This window comes from Cydia fagiglandana, chromosome 12, assembly GCF_963556715.1.
Source record: "Cydia fagiglandana chromosome 12, ilCydFagi1.1, whole genome shotgun sequence".
Taxonomy (NCBI): domain Eukaryota; kingdom Metazoa; phylum Arthropoda; class Insecta; order Lepidoptera; family Tortricidae; genus Cydia; species Cydia fagiglandana.
The window spans coordinates 19,764,686-19,781,546 of NC_085943.1; positions in this window are offsets into that span (position 1 = coordinate 19,764,686).

Here is a 16,861-nt window from a genome sequence, read left to right on the forward strand (position 1 = left end):
GTTTGTAAGCGTTATAACAGAGAAGTGATTAGATCGAGACATAAATTTATATTATTTTTAGTTTCGGTACCTAGTTGATATTAATAAGTATGCCAACTATTTGTCCGATTCTGATTTTAAACAGTGAGTTAAGGTTTAGATCTTAATTGATACGACATATTGGCGTTAGGTTACGCTGGTTGGTGACCGCCAAATTCACTTATATGTGCGCGTGAGATGCCAAATGAAGTCAGTTATAATTTAGAATAGGCCGAAATGTTAACAATGAACAGATTAATAAATATATTATATCTTGCCATGACGCACTTTTATATTAAATATCTGGGAGACCATATAAAAACACAAAAATGCGCGTTTTCCCAGAGATAAAAACTAGCTAGATCGATTTATCGCCGCCGAAAACCCCCATATAGCAAATTTCATCGACATCGTTAGAGCCGTTTTCGAGATCCCCGAAATATATACATAAAAAAATAAATAAACAAGAATTGCTCGTTTAAACGTAGTACAAAAATATATTATTATTATTAATTTCATGTTCTCCCCGGTTTGGTTTGCCGATTTTCGGATCATATCGGATAATTTCAATAACATCCTTGTTGTAGTTTTGGCTCCTACTTTTTATATGTGTATAGAAAGAGAACTAATTAATCTATAAATTCTAAATACAGATGTCAATCACAATGAAAAAATCAACGATTAACTAATTAAATTACAAAAAAATGCGTTTATTGCCGTTTATTACAAATTCATTACATTCGGGCTAACGAAACCTCACCCTAAGCCGAAGGAAGCACATAATTTGTGTCCGCTATCGACACGTAGATAAAACTGTTCGATTCGGCGAGACTTTAATTTCTTTCCGACAATAAATGCTCTTGCCCGTTCCTTGTCTTGCTCACCAAGACAGAGCGGGATGGAAAACCATTGTACGTAAAGAGTAATAGCTTGTGTTCAAGTATTGAGGCACAGAAAGAAGTACTGACTTCGGAATTGGAATTCGGATCGCAGATGTGAGCGGAGTGAAAAATTATTGGTTCCGAGAGGATCCAGTCTTGTTTATAAAGTAGGTACAAATGAAAGTGGACTCTTTCATAAGTGAGATTTTTCATATTTAATGACACAAACGGGTCTAACAATAATTCCATTATTTTTACCTTAAATTCTGTCGTTTCAGTTGAGTTGCACCAGCTGTAGTCACTCACGTCCCAGCAATTGTCAACTGATAAAACACCACTAAACTACCCGAAATTAGTTTATAAAGATTTTTCATCCCCAGATTTTAAAACAAGGTTCAGTTAATAGCCCAAAGCACTCGTTAATTAAAGGATGACTTATGCTAGACCGGGCCGGGCCCGGACGGTTAAACGGTGATCATGTTGTGTTTTCTATAGAAAACGAAGCTCCGGAAGCTCCGGCCCGCCCCTCGGCCCTGAGTCCTTAAGTAAGTATCTAAATAGTTATTCTTAAATAATATTAATAAGCTTTTAGAAAAATGTTAATATTATATTCGTAATGACTAACTAAACATTATTATGTGCATATACCTATCATTGAAAGTTTTATTCATACTTCTTGGATTTCATACACACACAAAGGACAATTCCTACAAAGCTGATGTTTGACAGCGATGCCGGATCGAATCATGATATCCCTTTCTAACTTATGGCACTATCTCTTTCAACTATTTAAGGTTGTCAAAGTTCTAGTAATGGGGTTAGCCGGTCGAAGTATTTAGATTTAGCAGATAGCGCTTTAGGGCCCGTAATTAAAACATGTACATAAATTCGTTTGAGATTGAGTTCTATTTTTCAATGTCAATAATGGAATGTACGCAGCAGACACAGCGCCATCATAGCTTGCCCTGTCAATCCCTAGAATTGTGTCAAATTTTTGCTTTTTTTAATGGCCTGGATGCCAGCCCTTTGAATTTCAATTTCAATTTATTTATTTTGCTTGAACATACATACACAGTTGTCATGGTCACATGTCATTGGGGTATTATAGGTATATATTGTAGCTATTGTGTACATGCATGTATAGTCTACCACAATATGGTATTCAAAATCTTAGACTAACTTAAATTAAAATAATAATCTAATGAAGTACAATTCAAATGTCTTGTTATTTTTTTACTTTAAGCCAAATCTCATAGAAAAAGGGGCAAGCTATGATGGCGCCATCTATGCAAACCGTTTAGAGTTGGCAACCCTTTTATCTTGTTTATGGTCGTGCACGCAAAGGGACATCAAGTTGTGTCAACCCTAATAATTGCTCGGAGCAATGCTGAGCCGAACGGAGCCGAGTTTGCCCGAAATTCTCCTAACAGTCCTAACTTCTCCTAATGTCCCGATCCTGCGAAACTTCCTGCCAGTTAAACTGACGCCAGTAAGTTCTAATAACCAGTAATTTATTACTTTTGCTTTTTATAAACTACTACAGAACTACATGCAAGAGGGGATTTATAATTTGACCTACATATATAATATATGTTTCATCACCATCAGTCACATATGCATGAATGCATTGTACATCGATACCGGCTAGTGATTATCGACGCCAGATTATGTTATGACTATGATATGATCATCGGATGAGTAGCCATAATAGACATACGTGAATTGGAGCTTCGACATCTAGACACGCGGCAGCGTGTCAAGCCAAGTTCAAGCAAAGGAACTGGCTAGCCAGCGCCAAGTGTAATATTACACGAACCACTTGGTGCCACTTTTGACCCTTCTATAACTCAAAACATCTTTGACGTAAACACATAAAACTACGTGTGTTTAATTATATCCATAAGGATATCTAGAAGCCCAAATTTCATGAAGCTAGCTCAAACGGTTATAAAGGTATGAAGGTCAAAAAGTCGTAAATTTTAAGACTGACTTATGACTTATAGTACCTAAACCTAACCTACTTCCAGATGACCTAGAAGGATGAAATTTGGAATCCAGCTTGGTTATTGTGTGTAACCGTAGGAAAAAATCTAAAAATAAAATAAAGTTAAAAAATAGGGGGGGTCCCCATACAAAAAAACCACTTTTTATTGGGACTGACATATAAGTACCTAAACCTAACCTACTTCCAGATGACCTAGAAGGATGAAATTTGGAATCCAGCTCGGTTATTGTGTGTAACCGTAGGAAAAAATCTAAAAATAAAATAAAGTTTAAAAATAGGGGGGGTCCCCATACAAAAAAAACCATTTTTTATTGGGACTGACATATAAGTACCTAAACCTAACCTACTTCCAGATGACCTAGAAGGATGAAATTTGGAATCCAGCTCGGTTATTGTGTGTAAAGCGTAGGAAAAAATCTAAAAATAAAAAAAGTTAAAAAATAGGGGTGGTCCCCATACAAAAAAATATTTTTTTATTGTAGCGTTGGAACCGTTACAAGCAGATATTTGAAACTACCCCAATATATGTATTATTATATTTGCTATATTAAAATAAAGTTTAGTCAAAAAATAAGTGGTGTCCCCATACAAAAAACTTGTAATACGCTCTAAACAACCGGCCAACGGTGTGTCGTCGGCGGCGCGCGGCACCACATAATTATACAAAGAACAGAAGTAAAAACCATACAGCGGAAACACAAGAAAAAACATTAAATCTCAATACCTGCCTAGTTTTCTTTACAAAAAGTATTGATATCCCACCAAAAACATAAATGTAAAAAAGGAGAGCCAAGTTCAATACAAAAATTATGCTTGGCTGTGGGGCTCGCCGCAAAAAGAATGGAGATCTAAATGAGTGCCACTGCCAAGTTCTATGCAAAATCCAAATATGTATTTATAGGAACAAAATAACATTATAAACAAGTATTAAACTCTATTTCTTTGCTTTATTGGATACCTATAACAATTGCTGTTATTTAAAAAAATGTGAGATCTTAAAGTAGGTTAGATTTGGCTTGGCCAGGTTTTATCAGAATTACAATATACATAAAATGATTGATATAATGAAAACTGGCCAAGTCAAATCTAATCTACTTTAAGATCTCACATTTTTTTAAATAACAGCAATTGTTATAGGTATCCAATAAAGCAAAGAAATAGAGTTTAATACTTGTTTATAATGTTATTTTGTTCCTATAAATACATATTTGGATTTTGCATAGAACTTGGCAGTGGCACTCATTTAGATCTCCATTCTTTTTGCGGCGAGCCCCACAGCCAAGCATAATTTTTGTATTGAACTTGGCTCTCCTTTTTTACATTTATGTTTTTGGTGGGTTAATTGACACTGGCTCGGACTATCTCAGAGAGGATTATGGCCGGCAGGTAGCTTGCCGCCAATCACACCGCTAGTACTTCGGTTCGGTAGTAGTTTTGACTTCTAATTCATAAGCTTTGTTAAACGCAAATGTCAAAATGACTGAAATGGACAAACGATTTTCAATGCCTTGAAGAATGTTATGCGTTGTTTATACGACAACGGTTTCACTCACTTGAATTTTTAGTCGCTATTGGAGACATGTTTCGGGCCCGTCGGGAACCCGGGTCGGGGGATGTGTCGGGGGGGAGTGAGTGAAACCGTGCTAGTGATGTGCCGAGAGTAATACCGGTATTTTACCATTTGGGAATATTACTAGTAAATTACCATTCTTACCGGTAATATTCCCAAAAGCGGGTAATATACTCGTACTTGAACGCTTACGTTATAATTGAATTAATTTAATTTAAAACATGTAGAAATGGCTTAATTATCTTTACGTCTCTTCCACTCGTAGCATCAGCTATCTCTTTCACTCAATCTTAGCGGAGTTGCGAAGCAATGTACAACTTAGTACATATTACGCTGCATCCCGTAAGTACTGGGCTATAACCTAAAAAATTGAAGTTCGTCAATTGCGGGCGTTTTTCTGTCACTAAAATAAATAAATAAAATAAATTAATTAATAAAATATATAAATTAAATAAATTAATACACTAAATAAATTATAGAAATAAATAAATTATTTAAATACCTAATTAATAGCTTAAATACCTGATTAAATACCTAATTAAAGGACCCGGGTATGTCCTTAAACTACGGCCAAGAGGACCCGGGTATGTCCTTAAACTACGTCCAAGACCACCGGTGGACGGGCAGCAGCGTCCCTCAAATTCGGTGTACTCGACTGCGATCGCCAACCCGCCTGCCAAGCGTGGCGATTATGGCATTCACCCCCCATCATGATGAGCACAATAAAACCACGGCCCCGAGGTTCCGGCGACCCCCGGTGCTCTGGCTATGGTAGCGGTCAGGGCATTAGCGGGGTCAGGGGTGCTAAGAATCTCCGGCAAAGATCCGGCTACCCGCCCCGACGACGACTGGCCCTGGTAACACACAACATACGCACTATGAGGACTGACGAAAAGATCTGCGAGCTGGAAGAGGAACTGAGCAGGTTACACTGGGACATTGTAGGGTTATGCGAAGTCCGTGGAGAGGGGGAGGACACGACAACCCTGAAGTCTGGTAACTTGCTCTACCACCGGGAGGGCGACCAACAGTCCCAAGGTGGTGTCGGGTTTCTCGTTCACAAGTCCCTCGTAAACAACATAATAACCATCGACAGTGTGTCGAGCAGGGTGGTATACCTAATACTCAGAATATCCAAAAGATATTCGCTGAAGGTCATTCAGGTCCGATGATGAAGTAGAAGCTATGTATGAGGACGTAAGTAGGGCCATACATACTTCTAAAACCTACTTTACTGTTGTTATGGGGGACTTCAACGCAAAGTTGGGCAAGAGAAGCGGGGATGAGTTGAGAGTGGGGCAATTTGGGTATGGGCAACGGAACCCTAGGGGTCAGAGGCTGGCCGACTTTCTGGAGAGAGAGGAACTCTTCATGATGAACTCTTTCTTCCAGAAGCCGCCTCACAGGAAATGGACCTGGATGAGTCCTGACGGTTCCACGAGAAACGAGATAGACTTCATCATGACCGACAAGAAACGGATATTCAGTGATGTCTCTGTGATCAACAGGGTAAAGACCGGTAGTGATCACCGAATCGTAAGAGGCACACTGAATATCAATATTAAACTTGAAAGGTCCAGCCTGATGAAGTCTACGCTCCGACCTACTCGAGCCCATGTTCAAAACCCCGAAAGCTTTCAACTCGAGCTCTCTAACCGCTTTGCTTGCCTAGAGAACTTGGCTTCAGTGGACGAAATCAACGACGGGCTAGTGGAAACTGTCCACACAGTAGGGTCTAAGTTTTTTAGACCCCGCCGTAAAGATAGACCTCAGAAATTGACCGAGCAAACCTTAAACCTCATGGCTGAACGACGCTCGCTACAGTTGCAGTCTCCCGATGACGCGGAGTCATATAGGCAGCTCAATAGACGTATATCTAAGTCCTTGCGACATGACCTGCGTCTCTTTAATACTAACCGTATTAAAGAGACTATTGAGCGAAACCAAGGCTCCAAAGTGTTCGCAAAGGACAAGTCTATTGGGCAAAGCCAGCTGACAAAGTTGAAACGGGAAGATGGCAGCATAGCGTCGAGCAAAGCGGAGGTTTTAGGTGAGATCGAGAGGTTCTATGGACAGTTATACACTTCGATCGCAAAGCCCGTTGACAGCTTGGTAGGAGATCCAAGAGCCAAGCTGTCCCGACATTATACCGAAGATATCCCGTACATCAGTCTGTACGAGATTAGGATGGCCCTGAAGCAGCTTAAGAACAACAAGGCGCCGGGCAAAGACGGAATCACTTCAGAGCTTCTGAGAGCGGGTGGAACACCGGTACTTAAAGTCCTCCAGAAGCTCTTTAATTCCGTCTTGTCCGAGGGCATAACGCCTGAAACATGGAACAGAGGCGAGGTGGTGCTGTTCTTCAAAAAAGGTGATAACAACCTATTGAAGAATTACAGACCCATCACGCTTCTGAGCCATGTCTATAAGCTGTTTTCAAGGGTCATCACGAACCGTCTCGAACACAGACTTGATGACTTCCAGCCTCCCGAACAAGCCGGTTTCCGAAAAGGCTATAGTACCATAGACCACATCCATACGCTGCGGCAAGTTATACAGAAGACCGAAGAGTATAACTTGCCATTATGCTTAGCGTTTGTGGACTATGAGAAAGCCTTCGATTCGGTGGAAACATGGGCGGTGCTTGAGTCTCTTCAGCGATGCCATATTGACTATCGGTACATCGAAGTGTTGAAGTGTTTGTATAGTAACGCCACCATGTCGGTCCGAGTACAGGAGCGGAGCACGAGGGCGATTCCATTGCGAAGAGGCGTAAGGCAGGGAGACGTTATCTCTCCGAAACTGTTTACTGCCGTAATGGAAGACGCCTTCAAGCTCCTGGAATGGGAAGGACTTGGCATCAACATCAACGGCGAATACATCACTCACCTTCGGTTTGCCGACGATATCGTAGTCATGGCAAAGTCGATGGAGGAACTCAGCATGATGCTCGATGACCTCAACCGAGTTTCACAACGGGTGGGCTTGAAAATGAACATGGACAAGACGAAACTTATGTCAAATGCCAATGTTGTGCCCATCCCAGTCTCTGTTGGGAACTCGGTACTCGAAGTTGTTGACTCGTACATCTACCTAGGACAAGTAGTCCAATTAGGTAGGTCCAACTTCGAGAAAGAGGTCAACCGCCGAATCCAACTCGGTTGGGCAGCGTTCGGGAAGCTACGTAATGTCTTTTCGTCCGACATACCTCAGTGCCTCAAGACGAAAGTCTTTAATCAATGTGTGTTACCAGTGATGACTTACGGCTCCGAAACGTGGTCTTTCACTATCGGCCTCATCTCAAAACTCAAAGTCGCTCAACGAGCTATGGAGAGGGCTATGCTCGGAGTTTCTCTACGTGATCGAATCAGAAATGAGGAGATCCGTAGACGAACTAAAGTCACCGACATAGCCCACCGGATTAGCAAGCTGAAGTGGCAATGGGCAGGCTACATTGCACGCAGAGAAGATGGCCGATGGGGTCGAAAAGTGCTCGAGTGGAGACCACGGACTAGCAAGCGCAGCGTAGGACGTCCACCCACAAGATGGACAGACGATCTTGTTAAGGTCGCCGGAAGACGCTGGATGCGGGTCGCTTCCAACCGACACGTATGGAGGTCCAAGGGGGAGGCCTATGTTCAGCAGTGGACGTCTTATGGCTGAGATGATGATGATGACCTAATTAATGAAATAAATAAATAAATTAAATAACTAATTAATGAAATAAAAATAATAATAATAAATAAATTAGGTTAGGTTTTTTATAATGTGTTTATAATTTTTTTTTATTGTGTTGTAAGTGTTTTTATATTTTACTTTTATATTCATATTATAATTAACCTAACTTAAGAAGAAAAATAAATAAAGAGAATAATAAATTAATAAAGAAAAATGAAAACAAACAAAATAACTAAATAAATCAAATAAATAACATATAAAAACAATGTCATTGTACTACACCTTACCTACTCATAATAAAAATGTGATGATTATTATTAAATCAATGTGATTTTTACATTTTCGTTTTAGTTTTACTAAAATTCTGGTATTATTCATTGAGTGGTTTTGACTGGAACTGGTTTTGACTACGCCCACTTGCCCAGACAAGGGGAATACTTCCTAGTAATATTGGTAAAATACCGAGTAACATTGGGAAAATTACCAATAGTATTGGGAATTTACTAGAAAAGTAAACCTATGTTGATTTTTTGCACTTCGTATGATGCATTTGTTGACAAGTAATGATTTAATGTAAAACAACTTATGTTGACATTCACTTAATTTGAATATTACCGTAAATTACTGATTCTGGGGAATCTTACCGGTAACATTACTGGGAATTTTCCCACCTTGGGTATTTTACCGGTAACGGCACATCGCTAAACCGTTGTCGTATAAACAATTTAAAATATGTCTCACGAAAGTTTAATATCGATGAATGTTATGCGTGCTATGCGTGGCGGTCATACGGTGTATTTTGATTGAAAAAACAGGTTATGAGTTTGATCTCAATTAAGTTATTGATATAAAGGGATTACATTTAAAAATGAACATTATATTTTACGCTGAAAACATGTCTCTTCCAGATTATTTTATCACTTCTTTGATTTTTAAGTAGTACCTAACTATTCAAATTCATTCCTATAATATGAAAATTCAATAAGAGTAGGTCTTATTAACAGACATCATACATTTTATAGCATTTTTGGTGCAGCGGAGTGGTGTTAACGGAATTGGTACACCTAGATATTTCCAGCTGAAATTGTAAATTATGGTTAGTATTAACGTAATTAACGCTAATTAATAATTAGGGTCGAAATCGTTTATACCAATTCCGTTAACACCACTCCGTTGCACCAAAAATGCTATAACGATGTCTGCTTATTAACAAGCCATAATTCAGTTCCCGGTATGACAGGCGGCCATCTTAAGTCTGGAGGGCGAGCAGCGAGCACGGCAACCGCGGCCATTCCTTAGCGTCACTCCAGATGTAATCAGGAGCATGCCCGGGCTGACCGCGCTTTGTTTAATGCTCACTTCGGCTGATGGGACCACGCAGATTGTCCCGACTTTAAACTTAGTGTGTGCCACTTGAAGTTAGGAGCCGGGACATCTAGTGTGTGTTTATCACTTTGTGGTGTGACAACTCTAGATATAATAAGAAATTAATTTATTATCATTTAACTTAATGTACTTACATATGTTTGCAATAAGAAATCCGCAACGCAGGCTTCGTCCCGTGGCTACAAATGCAAATCAGCAACATGCCTCGTCCCAAACATACCAAGGATGATATCCGCAACAGGCTTCGTCATTATAAAATCTAAGTTAAAGTAGACAGACAGATTAAGTAGTAAGACATAATAAGTAGGTACTTACATATTTGTGTGTAGTGGTTAGAGCTCATATTTGTGTGTAGTGGTTAGAGCTGGGTTCCGTCTATTTGGCATAACTTCCGTGACCCGAAACGCATCTGGCATAACCTATTTCGCAGAAATGTATTTCGACGAATGTTAAATTTGCAGAAAGCTTCAGTTTGTATAATATGCAATAAGCCGAATGTTTGCAAGTCCGAATCTTAAATAGATTACTATTATTTTGGCCGACTTTTGATACGAATAATTTTATTTTGCGTTAGTTTAAATGTCCAAAATGTGATTTGCATAATCTGTTTAGCATAATAGGATTTAGGCGAATATTTACATCGCAGAAAACGTATTTCGATTCTTTCTATTTGGTATAACTTGTATGATCTAAAACGCATCTGTCATAACTTATGACTCATAAGCTACATTTAGCAGAATGGCACATAGCATTAGCGCCTGCGCTTTGCTACGCAAGGGCGAAGGGGCTGCTATGCCCGTAGCGCCGGAGCAGATGCGGAGCCCTACAAAAAACTGTTGCTAGAAAAGTGGGTTAGGTTAGGTTAGAACTGCGACCCCACGGAAACAATCTATTGCCAGAAAAGTGGGTTAGGTTAAGTTAGATCTGCAAACCCACGAAAACAAACTGTTGCCAGAAAAGTGGTTTAGGTTAGGTTAGAACTGCAACCCCACAAAAACAAACTGTTGCCAGAAAAGTGGGTTAGGTTAGGTTAGAACTGCGACCCCACGAAAACAAACTGTTGCCAGAAAAGTGGGTTAGGTTAGGTTAGAACTGCGATCCCACGAAAACCAACTGTTGCCAGAAAAGTGGGTTGGTTAGGTTAGAACTGCGACCCCACGAAAACAAACTGTTGCTAGAAAAGTGGGTTAGGTTAGGTTAGAACTGCGACCCCACGAAAATAAACTGTTGCCAAAAAAGTGGGTTAGGTTAGGTTAGAACTGCGACCCCACGAAAACAAACTGTTGCCAGAAAAGTGGGTTAGATTAGAACTGCGACCCCCAAGAAAACGAACTGTTGCCAGAAAAGTGGGTTAGGTTAAGCTAGAACTGCGACCCCATGAAAACAAACTGTTGTTATTCGGCGAAATGAAATTATGAGAAATAATAGTTGCGAGTTGCGAAACATTCGGCGAATTAATTTCAGCCAAAAAATATTGGGCCTACAACATATATGATTCTCGCAAGTATGCAAAACATTTCTATGCCATAAGATTTTATGCTTTTAGTACATTATGCTTAATGGCGAATTATGCTAAAATAAATTATTACAAATAAAATTATGCGAAATGAAACAGATACCAGGTCTCGATTCGGACATTAAAATTATGCCAAAAGACACTTCGATCAATAAAAATTATGCGTAGAGCACATATGCGCAACAATCCAGTACCAAGTGAGTTTATGCTAACAGTATATTTAATTATGCCTAAAGTTATTATGCACAATAGAATTATTACAAAAAAAAATATGCCAAAGATAGGGGAACCGTTAGAGCTGTGCCATTGTCGGGAACGTTTTCCGTTTTGCATAATAAACATTTTCATTAGAGAATATTTCCCATAGTAAACGGAGAATGTTCTCAAGAACTGCACAACTCAAGTAGTAAGTAGGTAGTTGAAAAATCCAGTAATTCATCAAACGAGACAGATTATTCTGACTTTAAATTGAGTGGGTATCACAATGTACATTGGTGTATAGTTATTAAAAATACTCCTCCAACATTTCACTTGACTCCCTCAATAAAAATAGCACTTTTAACACATTCACTGCCAGCGCTCGCTAGGCGGGTTGTTTGTTCGTAAGCGGTTTTCGCTACATGCTCTACGTACGGTTTTTCCCGTGTTATGTGCTACACTCGTAGCGCGTATCTCACGCTAGTACAGAATGTTTAATATTTCTCAAATGGATCTCTAAAGCAATGTTTTTAAAATACACATATTATTTTTCCAAGATCTATACGCCCATATGGAGTATTTTATTTAAAATTTATATTTTATTTTTATCATCTTTTTCATTTGACGTGATTTACACGGATGCATTCCAAATTACTGTTTTGTAGTATTAAGGCTGTAAGCTACCTACATATATACCACGGATGGACTGATCAAACCATTAGTTGCATATAACATTTAAAAACGTGTATTTCTGTACCTAATCATTTTAAAACATTATGCCTATAGAAATGGGATTGGCTTGCATAGCTGAAGGGAGTAATTTACTAAGTACAAGCTAGCTTTTAATTACATTCGCTGGTCTCGGTCGGCGATGGCATAATGAAAGAGACAGTTTAACAACATTACATGTCGCGTGTACTGGGGACCGATTCGAACTTGCTAATTGAGTCACTTTCATCTCATGTTGACATCTTTTGACCGTGATATATCGCAAAAATACCTCAGTGCGAACGAGATGTGTTGTGGGTGATATCATATTACCTTAATTCCCTGTCTACCTACACTATGAGTACTTTTTGTTTGTGTTAATAAATCGTCAGATGACAAGCAAAAGTCACTAACTAACACCATTGAAATTATTGGACAATAAATTGTGTTACAAGTGTAATAAAGTGCATTGTTACTTATTGATAGTTAATGATAGTACTTAGTGACTTTTGCTTGTCACCTGACGAAATAGTACTTTATTTACACAAGCGATGAAATCTAAAAAAGTAAATTTAAAAAATAGGTACCTACTAACAGATTATTAAACTCGTTGAAGCTACGACTGTTATAATAAAATTACCCTTTAAACGTTTGAAATGTAAGCGAAGCGAGCAACAAATTGCGACAAGCCCACCATTACCGCTAATTCTATCATTTTCTTCAAAGTAATTAAACTCTGGCCCTAAATCAAATTATGAGTCCGGAACGGCGCGGAGATTACAGTTATTATCAAAGTGACATTTAGTAGAAGCCCAGCGAACGGCAAAGAAATGAATGATGTGATGACAAAACCTTGCGAATCCTTGACGATCTCTTGAGGTTATTTTATAATATGATAATTTCTACATTGATAGGAAGAAAGCTTGCATTCCTAAAAACAAGAATGCAGGTCGAGAATGGATATATCGGAGCAATAATAACCTTACAAGTTCTCCAGATTGCAATAGTTTTAACTTTATAAAGTTGAAGGAGAACAGAACCTGCAAGCTTGTTACAGCAAATGCAATTCGTCTTAGACTTTACACGTTGTGTTTAAAGGTGTGAATTGGGTGGCAGGTATAACATTTGCGATTTCAGAAGCTTCCGCAAAGTTCGAATAGCATTTTGCATGGAATAGGGTCAGATAAACTGAAGGCATGACGTATCGTGGTGAGGCCGGTATTTGGATACCTGGCCCCGTATTCCCGCCGCCTTCCAAGCTCTTGCAACAAACAGACCAGTACAATTCTCGTAAACTTATTTTAAGCCTTCCACGTGCACACTAGCGCCACTGCTAAATAATCGTGATTATTTAAATTTAACGACAGGTATTTAAAAGTGGGGGCCGCTACGGACTGTATTGTGTATTTAAGTACATTTTGGATACATCAAACTAATTTTTATGTTGCTGGATTTGTCAATCTATGCGTCCAAAGTAAAAACGGCCGTTTTTGTTTTGAGTTCCTAGATCGTCCTGTCGTTAAATTTAAACAATCACGATTATTTAGCAGTGGCACTAGTGTGCACATTGAAGGGCTCTTAAGTCTACACTGTAGTCTAAAATCTCTTTTTCAGAACAGAACGAACAGACAGTAGTACCTAAATCTGTCTATCCAATCAATAAGCCAATGCATGCGTAAAAGCTTAGTTATTTCTACTGAGTGGCTAGACTGAAGTAATAGTGCAAACACATCGCTTGTAAAGACGAAAGTAACTTAGGAAGAAAAAATCTTTGGTAACATTCACTTACCAAAAGAGGCAGCTAGGCAATCCAACAGATGGATGAGGGTCATACAACGATCGTTGTGAAAACTCTTGAATATCTTTCGGCTGGATGTTGCGGTTCCTTCTTGCAGAACTGTGCACACTTAATTGGCCGATGAGAGCAGCGCGGCCCTAAAGGCCCTTTAGACCTATGATGTCATAATACGCTGGATGCTTTGATATTCTTGACAGACCAATGGCAATAGCACCAGCACACAGAGGCGGAATTCGCCTCGACTCGTACATACTGGGATTCTTCGCTTGGTATTTATTGTAGCTGGATCGTAGAGAACTATAATAATGTTTATGCTGAAAATATGCGGTCATGGATACGGTATAGTAGCTTCCGATGTTGTAAAAAAACGATAGGAATATTTCATAACTTACAATAAAATATAAACTTTGTTATGGTTATACGAATACAAACATTTTGTGAAATATGAAGTATCTATGCATCAGTTTCGTCCTTAAATGGTTTTATAACGCAGAATAACTTATTAGACTCTCTACAATATGTCAAAAACGTGCACTCAGTTTTTTTGGTTGTCATGCGTTCATGTGGTCTAAAAAGCATAACCTAGAAAGGCAGATTATCTTGGGTCAAATAGATGGCAAGCGTGCGCGAGGAAAAGCACCCACGAGATGCTCTGATGCTGTGAAGAGGGCGGTTGGGGGTAACATGCAGTGCGTGACCTATATGGCTTATGATCGCACACTGTGGCGACAGAGCACAGATGGTCGCGATCCTCAGCAATGAGGGACCGAGGAAGAAGAAGAAAAACATATTATCTACTTATAAATCTCACAATCTCATTCAATACCGCAATGCTAACTTAACTTAACTATAAATTTGATATTTTAGAAAGCTCATAGCATCATCAGCGATATAGTGCTTAGCAAAGGCTAAAATACAAAATACAGCGACGCCACAGCGATAATATGCCTCCAGTTTAATACCATCTATGCAGCTACGAGAGCGTATATAGTGGGTTCGTTCCCCGGAGACAAACATTTGTATGCGGGCACCGTCCGGGTTTGAGTGTTTGATTTATTGACGGTGTTTCTAGTTTTTAGTTCGGTAAAAAATAATAAGCAACTTTTTCACCCAGGAAAAAGTGTACGGGAGATTGAATAATAAAAATAGCGGAAAAATTTTTGTAAATAGAACTGGAGCCCGCTTCGCAGTGGTTTTGATTGACAGATGTGATTAAAGTTAAAGGTCCATTTCCAACGACAGCTGCACTACTATTGCGACGTTACTGTCATTCATTGTCTTGCTTGTCATTCGTTTTACTATGGAGATTCCATTTCCAACGACAGCTGCACTACTGTCAATTTTACTATGGAAATTGACAATGACAGCGACGCGTTCAGTACCGGTAGTGCAGCTGCGGTTAGAAATGGAATGTTACCATAACATCGACGTGTCGGAGCAGTAGGTAGTAGTGCAGCTGCGCTGCGGTCAGAAATGGAATGTTACCTTTAAGGTGACATTTCGAATGCGACCGCAGCAGCATTAAGATGACATACAAGTGCAAAAACATTATTGATGAAGCATTGATGGTGTTTGTGTCACTGTAAATTTTCTTAATTTTGCAGCAATTACTACGCTCAATCCGTCATTCAATTCATCACGGAAATTCACAGACATTCTAGAACAATGTCATTGTTCACAAAATAATCTCTCGAGTGCTTTAGACCGTTTACGGTCAGTTAAAAATTTCAACTATACCTGCTGTAGCGTCGCAGCAGTGTAAAACGAGCAATTTCACGGTCATTGGTCAATCACGTCTTTTTATCCCATACCGGTCACAGACTCGCATCAAGTCAATAATTATTTACAAAAATCCGGTTGGTAGTATCCGTAGGGACCGCGTCACGCTAAATTCAAAATATGTCACGTCGATCATCAGAACGTTACAAAAACTGACAAATAAACATCAATGCCCCTAGGAGTCCGCGTCACCGCCCGCGCCATCAATCAACCTCTCATTTTATTTAATTTGAAAACATTTGCTTAATTATATTAGCTTTTTGATCGATGATCAACTGAGTAAACAGGAGCCTGTATTCACAAAGTTTACCGAACACTGGCTGTGCTGACCAGTGAAGCAAAAAAGAGACCCAATTCCTGGTGTCCTGCCTTTTCGCAGAAATATTTTTGGCGAAATTTCATTTGCCAATCAACATTTCGCCGACGTTTCACTTTGACAACTAACGATTAGCAAATTTTTGTATGACAACGTTTCAATTGGTAATTATTGTATTATTGTAAAGGAGATTATTATAACGCCTTTAAACTTTTGGGAGACTTATCATTTGTCAAATCTTTCACTTGGTCGAACAACTCTTGGATGAATAACGTTTCGTAGAAGCTACAGTTCGCTTTTCATACAATAGGCAAGTTACAAATAAGAAAAAGATACATACCAAAAAATCAAAAATGGCCGTGTTGTTCGATTTTTTATAATTTATAATTTAATATTTGAAGTCAGTGGCAGCGAGCGAGCGAAGCGAGCAAGACCTTCCTGGGCAGAGCCGACTTGGATATGGTTAGGTTAGAAGACTAAGCTCCCGCCTTAGTCTTCGAGGTTATTGTTTTTTCAACAACCTAAAAAACGCAATTACACAGCATCTTTCGGGTCAAATATCCCAAATTTCGTGTCAATTACCTCGGCCATTTTTGGTTTTAGAGAAACGTTATTCCTACAAAACGGCCCCCCTTTGGCACAGTCTGACCAAATGAAACAATTGGTAGACAATAAACAACTAAGTGTATACCGGGTGTGGCCTGTAATATGAGCAAAAAATTTAACTGTAGGCTGTACTCCTCATAATGATCAACATTTGTTCAGCGACTTTTGAAAATAACTTGTACTTTGATTTTTAATACACTATAAAGGTTATTCAAAGACGCAATGTATTGCGAATTTTGTTTTGTTTAAGGCTTGACAAGCAACGTCAATCACAATGATATGGCGTGGCGATGGCGTCTATTGAAGATAATATTTATTTTGTATGAAAAATAGGGAGTCTAAATACTTCATAATTTTTAAAAGTTGTTGAACAAAAGTGTCACCGTTTGAGGAGTACCTACA